Consider the following 7,500-nt stretch of genomic DNA (forward strand, 5'->3'; position numbering starts at 1 on the left):
CACAACCTTTGTATAGACAAAAACGTGCTTATATTGCCTCCATCATAAAACTGTTTTCCTAGTGTTCATAATAATATTTCTATCATCTTGACTTAACAGCCCTCACCATTTTTTTTTTTTACTGTTTTGTTCTCGCTGTCCTGTTCTGGTTACCACTTTCACCCTCCGCAAAAAATCCCAAATTTTATTTAATTTGCTTTGCGGGAAGGACTGTTTCAATGAAGTTGTGTCTTGTCCTTGCCTTCGAAACGTGTAGTAGTTGAAACAGGGACAACTGACTGGCCCTCATGCCGGTGGCACGTAAAAGCACCCACTACACTCTTGGAGTGGTTGGTGTTAGGAAGGGCTTCCAGCTGTAGAAACTCTGCCAGATCAAGGTTGGAGCCTGGTGCAGCCATCTGGTTCGCCAGTCCTTAGTCAAATCCTCCAACCCATGCTAGCATGGAAAGCGGATGTTAAACGATGATGATGTTGCTGTTAATTTCAAGAACAAAGTTTGTATCCGCTATAAATCAAGTGTTGTCTTTTGCATATTGCGTCACAGCAGCATGTGTGTGTGCATCCATGCATACACACACGCACACACACACACACACACTTTGTTGTTACTGTTTGGTTCCAGGTCAGCTTTGCTATATCAGACCAATAATTAGAAGTATTCCCTGGCCATCTTTTATTTCTCAGACATGGTGTATCCCAGGCCACATTAACATGCTGCAACAGCTTATTTTGAAATATATGTTAAAAAGAAACTGTTCAAATCATGCAACAAGAGTTGACATTAGAAAATCCTGTGCTATCGGTTTGTACTCACTCAGATATGTTGCCATCATCATTAATTCCTGAAGATATAGTCTTCATGTCTATATTAATCGCTGACTCCTGATATTTCAGCCTGTTATCTTTCAAAAGAAATGTAGTGATTTTCAGTCTGCATTCACTAAGTTACTCTACTTAGTTGCAAATTTCAGTTCTTCTCTTTGGAAGTAGCAATTATAGATTTTGTTTCATAGGTCAACAGAATAATTATGTATGTAGATTTACTTCACTTGTTCCTTATCAAAATTTCACTTGCTTCCTCATCTTGGACAAATGTCTTCTACTATAGCCTCAGCCTACCAAAGACTTATGAATGAATTTGGTAGACATGCATTTGTGTGTATATATATGAATGTATGTATCAATTGCACCTGCTCGCTCACTGTGTTTGTGTGTGTGTATTAAGTATATGATTCATCTTATAAAACAAAGTTCAACAAATACATTTCTATATTTAAGAGATGAGGAATTATGTACATTATTTACATTTGATAGATATTAGTCCTCACCTTGTTTGTTGTTAACACAACATTTCGGCTGATATATTCTCCAGCCTTCTTCAGGTGCCTTGGGGAAATTTCGAACCTGGGTTCTCATTCCTAAGGTATTTTTCGATGTTGTTATTATTATTATATAACCACTACGCCATATGCTCACGGACATATGGCATAGTGGTTAAGAGCACGGGCTACTAACCCCAAGATTCTGAGTTCGATTCCAAGCAGTGACCTGAACAATAACAATAACAACAACATCGAAAAATACCTTAGGAATGAGAACCCAGGTTCAAAATTTCCCAAAGACACCTGAAGAAGGCTGGAGAGTATATCCAGCTGAAACGTGTTAACAAACAAGATGAGGACATATATCTGTCAAATGTAAATAATGTAAAGTTCAACAAATTCAATCATATTTTTCATAAATGGAATTAGATGGTTAATGTGGATTATAATCATTTTTATATGAATCTTGGACCAACCAAATCCTTGTGAGTGGATTTGGTAGAGGGAAACTGAAATAAGCTCGTCATATGTATATATTTGTGTGTGTGTCTGTGCTTGTCCCCCCACCACCACCACCACCATTGCTTGACAACTGGTGTTGGGTTGTTTATGTCTCCATAACTTAGCAGTTTGGCTTTTTGTCTCTTACTCAAAGTGATGAACTCAACACTCATTGTGATATAGAAAATATACCAAGGAAACAGCTGGATCTACCTGAAACAATGTCATATTTTCCTGTGATGTGATTGGCCAGGTGTGCTTTTGATCAGGTATTAGATGTGGCACCCACCGAGCAGAGACCTTCATCAATATTCTCAACTCTCTCATGGAATATGCTAATAGCATTGGCTATTAGATTTATAGTCACCTGTCATCCATCACCATGTGGTGAAGATGATTGATGCTTTCCTCAGTGGTAGCAGTTGCATGATGTCCAGGCTTTAAGTTACCTTCAAGACTCTCCCTACTCTTCTTGAATTCACTTGCCCACTTTTGCATTGTTGATAAAACTAGAACATTGATCATCCCCTAATATAGCAACCATGTTAGCATCAATGTCTTTGGGGGCTAAAACCTTTTTCTGCGGGTTCTTGATAACACCACAGTGCCACATTTTGTCCATTTTCAAGTGAAGTCACTACTAGTTACTTTTGAAGTACCTGAAATAAAGAATGCAGGTATTAATAAGAAGGGTTGAAATTAATGTGTGCAAGATTTCAGAATCCTGACATCAGTGTCAGCCAATGAATTTTTCAGCCCACCCTCATAAAACAAATAGGCAATGGTGAGTGAGTGTCAGATGTCATGAAGCAGAGAGAAAATAATGATTAGCAGAAAAGAAGGGTGATAGTAAGCAGCACTGAGCATGGACATATATGATGTCATCTATTGTAATCCAAGTGTCTTGATTGTAAAGAGTAGAAGGATAGCTATGATAGTGGGGTTATGGTGCAAGAGAGATGGTGGTAGTGGAGCAATTGAATATGAACAGATGAAATACCATCCTTCATTATGCTGGCAACATGGTATTAGGAATAGGACAAAGAATGAGAAGATAATAAAGAGAGCAACTTATATAGACTTACCACATATATACACAAATTTCTGCAATTTTCATTTACTAAATTTCATTTGCAAACTTATACACCAATTATATTTGGAACAGTGTTCTCATTTTGTTTGTTAGTTACAAAGTTTTGGCTATTGTATGCTTTGGCTGGGTGCATTTAGTAGCATTCTCAGAATTTCAAACTGAATCTTTTATTAATTCCATGGAGGCAGATTGTTCTTTTTCCATTGACCATTTTTGGCTGAGATTTTTGTTTTCTTTTTGTTGTTCCACTTGTGATGTTACCTGCTTATTCTGTTTGAACCAGGTTATATTGCTCAACTGTTGCTGGGGTTGAACTACTTCACCTGATACTTAATCAGCTAACAGAATTACCTGTTATTTATTAGGATCATCAAATAAGGCAAATGTGCCTGCAGAAATGTCAGACAAAATGCTTCATGGCATTTCTTCTGGCACTTTGCATTCTGAGTTCAAATCCTGCTGAGGTCAATTTGACCTTTCATCCCTCAGGGAGGGTTGATGTAATCAACTTGCCCTGCCCCCAAACTCTGCTGGCTTTGCACCAACAATGGAAACAATTATTAGGATTCCAAATACACAAACATTTTTGAAATTTAAATGGTTTAACTTAGTGATGTTATCTTGTATTAAAAATGAAAAGGGGAACACAACTTTCATTATTGTGCACTTTATTGTTACCCTGCTTTTGTTATCATTTCTTTAGTTCACATCTCTTTAAAATTTCATTAAAATACAGCGTTCATGAAGTTATTCCATGTATAGCCATTGCCCTCAGTTTGCCAAAAACTTAGAAATATTTTTTTTTAAACTTGAGTTTTAGCAAGTTTTTATAATTGCAACACAGTATAAGAAAGACAATCATCTGCTCTATAATTAAGAAAGTTGTTTATTAATTTGTTGGAATTATATAACTTTTACTAAAAGAATATTATTAAATTCTCCATTGTCTGGAAAATTTTTGACATTTTTTAAAATGAAAATGTGGTTTGTAAGTTCTTTTCAAACAAATGATTAATTCTAATTCACTGTTGACTTTATTTTAGAAATATTAACCCTTTTGTTATCATGTTTCTGTTAAAATATACTACCTTTGTTTCAATTAATTTTGAAAATAATGAAGAATTTGTACAATAATATTGTCATAATTAAGCTGAAATATAGAACATCAATTAATAAGAAATTTTAATAGAAGGTTTTAATTTAGATCACTTTAAAACAGGAAGTTTGTTATAGAACCAAGATTGGCCTCAGGCAGTTTGATATCAAAAAAGTTAAACTGAGAAGCAGTCTTGCTCTCTCTCTCTCTCTCTCTCTCCCCAGCCTCTCTCTCTTTCTAATAGTTAATTCTTTTGCTGTAGCCTTTACTTTTTGGGCTATCATAGTTCATATGGAAAACAGTAATATAAAAAATAATTTACCATCTCTAATAAGAAGATGCAAATTGAAATTAGAAGTAACATATCAAACATTACACAAATTGGGGATCAAATATTTAGCAACTAGCAGAAAATCACCCAGAGGGTGGTCTCTCTCTCGTGTGTATAATGAAGCATTCATTGGAAACATAGGAACTGAAAGACTATACATAATGACTGACATCAATAACAGTTGTCATAGTAACAGCTGGTTAACTTAAAGTATATCACTGTGTGAGTGTGTGTCTTTGGTTTAACTGCTTTGTTACCAAATTTCTATTGAAATACATTATTTTTTCAATTATTTTGAAAATAAGAATTTAGTATATAAAACAGCTTTGTTATTACAAAGCTGGTCTTTTGGAGCATAAATTGTAACTTATATCTAAAAAAACTTATATATAAAAGAAACTTATATCATGAGGGTTAAGCAAGCACATGATGAAGTGCACAGATATTGCACCAGGGTAACCATATACCCAGCTTATCTTTGTGCATTGTTTCGGGACAAATTTAGATTGTAAGATAACTTTGATCAGATTTTGTTAAGAAATTGTGGAGTTGTTTCAAAACACAAATATTTGACATCCTTAGATCCCTTCGTGTCTTAGGACAGATTGATTGATGGAAATTAGGAACTTTAAACTGAACTTTTCATCTTGATAAAATTAAAGCCTCCTGCATGCTAGGCCTACTTATGATTGTAGAAATCCAGCATCCCAGTGTGTTCCCTATCTATTCTCTTAACTTTATTCTAAGATTGGTGAGTTCTCTTTTTCTTTCTCAAATGGTGAACTATGTCTAATTTATGTTTTCCTGCGGATTGTAGTTTTATGATGCTCTGCATCTAGCTTTACTTTTAATGGACAGCTGCTCTCACCTTTATAGTCATTCCTTCATGGGACAAAATACACACAGTTCTTGATTATGGTCTCTTTTGATGGAATCTTTGTTTGGGAAACATGTCCCTGAAGCTTTTCAATTTTGCCATGATGTTTTATAGACTTAAAAAGTTAAGTTAAAAACTTCAAAAATATAACCAAATATGACAGGCCTCTGATGAAAGGCCAGAGGGTACACCAGCTGAAACATAACTATAACAACTAAAATGAGAAAGATTGTCTGAATATATCTATGTATAATGATAATGATCCTTTATCCTAGTCATTCAGAAAAAATCCACTCACAATATTGGTCTACCCAGGTAGAAAACTTGCTCAAGGTACCATGCAATAAAACTGAACTCGGAACATATAGATGCAAAGCAAACTTCTTTTCCACATAGCCATCAGTACCTGTTAAGAATTGAACTATATTTCCTGTTATGATATCAGTTATTTACATCTCCCTGCATTTTCATTAATGATCTTATTCAATTTATTTGTGAGTAAGGGGTCAGATTTGTTTTTTTTTTTTCAATTTTGTTTTCTGTTGAGCAATGTGTATCAGCATCATTTTATGTCTGCATCCTATGTTGGCAGAGGACAGAAAGGTCGTCCAAGTTCAAATTTATTCTTATCCAAAGCTAGTGTGCTTACACGAGTTATGGGACCACAACTTGCTAATACATTTATTTTTGGCATATCTCTGTCTAGTTGTCTTTCCTAATATCCATTTTACAGAGTGAACTGAGTATATTTTATTGTGGTATCAGTACTAGAAGGATTGCCATGTCTTCAACAAGACAAGTCTAGGATCCCTTTTACCCTACATTGTACGTGTGTAAATTATTCAGATGTTAATAATTCTGTAACATCTGCCAGATATTATGATTGTTTGCATTTAATATCCTCAGGAACTTGTCAGCTTTCAATTTTGGTATTTTCCTCTATATGAAGCATTAATAATTAACAGGCAATAAGTTTTATAGATCTTATGATGTTTTACGGTTCTTTAGAATTGATTGTTTAATCAGTGGTTGTGTTATTTTTTTGTTTATTACATTAGTGTTTCTTCAATTTTGCATCTTTGATAAACATGGCAGTTTTCCCTTTCTTACATTTATATAAGAAGATACAAGCGTTAATATCTTAACATAAAAAATATACTTGGTCTCTAAACACTATGGTTAATTTACTTGATCAGGCACACTACCTTGCATCTAAAAAATGTCTGCCACGGATTATAAACATCATCATCAGTTAATGTCCGTTTTTTTCATGCTGGAATAAGTTGGATGGTTCAATAAGAACTGGCAAGTTAGAAGACAGCATCAAGCTCTTCTGTCTGCTTTGGTGTGGTTTTTACTGCTAGCTTTATATATTTTACAGAATGTTTTGAAATAAAATTTTATATGGTGTGTGGAGTGGGGGGGGGGGGAATTAATTCACAATTTCAATAGTTAAATATTTTATTAGGAAGAAAGATATATATATAATGCAAGGATCACTTTTGTAGTTAAATATTGTTTTGGGCTAAATTAGATTCCTTGTTGCAATTACTTTGAAACTTTTGACAGAATTGCAGGCATTTTAAAAAAACCTCTGTGTGTGTGAATGAAATCTGTTGTAGAAATGTTTGCAAATCCTAACTACATCACCTCAAAATGTAAAGATTTTTATAACTTTAAAGACAAAGTTTTGTAATAAAAGTTGAAAACTAAAAATTTTTTAAAGTCTTAAATAGAAATTACACATTTATCACATTTTTATTACTATACATTATGCTTTAAAGTATTTTTTATCTAAAGAAATTAATTTGTAAAATATTTATAAATTGCCATTTCTAGGAGCTATGTCTTGAATATAATAATGGCAGCTGTGATGTAATGTTTTTTAATGCAACTTGCATTCTACTTTAAAAAAAAAAGTTTGTATAAATAGTTAGTCATAAGGAAATAAGCGATGTTGTTATCAAACCATATAATTTTTTACCTTGCCTTGTGCCCTCAACTCCCAATAAAGTTGTAGGGGTACTGTTGTGATGTGCTGTGCTTTGAGCATTTTTAGATCTGGTAGACTCTGTCCCTCTTCAGTCAACATCAACTAGTTTCTTCTCTCAGAGAGAGAAAGAAATTGAACTCTGGTACAGAATTCATATTTTATTGACCTCAAAAGGATGAAGGGTAAAGATGATCTCAACAGTATGTGAGCTTAGCCCACAAAGAGCTGGAGCAAATACTCAGAGCAATCTGTCTCTAATAACTTTGCTGATTTGCCATCTTATGTCA

General features: G+C 34.1%; 1 protein-coding gene across 2 annotated transcripts in view; it reads left to right on the top strand.

Annotated features, from left to right (window-relative positions):
* Positions 1–7,500, top strand: part of LOC115222447 (ubiquitin-conjugating enzyme E2-22 kDa) — a 64,780-nt gene that overhangs the window by 44,587 nt on the left and 12,693 nt on the right. The window lies entirely within an intron of this gene.

The sequence above is a fragment of the Octopus sinensis genome, linkage group LG20 (genome assembly GCF_006345805.1).
Source record: "Octopus sinensis linkage group LG20, ASM634580v1, whole genome shotgun sequence".
NCBI lineage: Eukaryota > Metazoa > Mollusca > Cephalopoda > Octopoda > Octopodidae > Octopus > Octopus sinensis.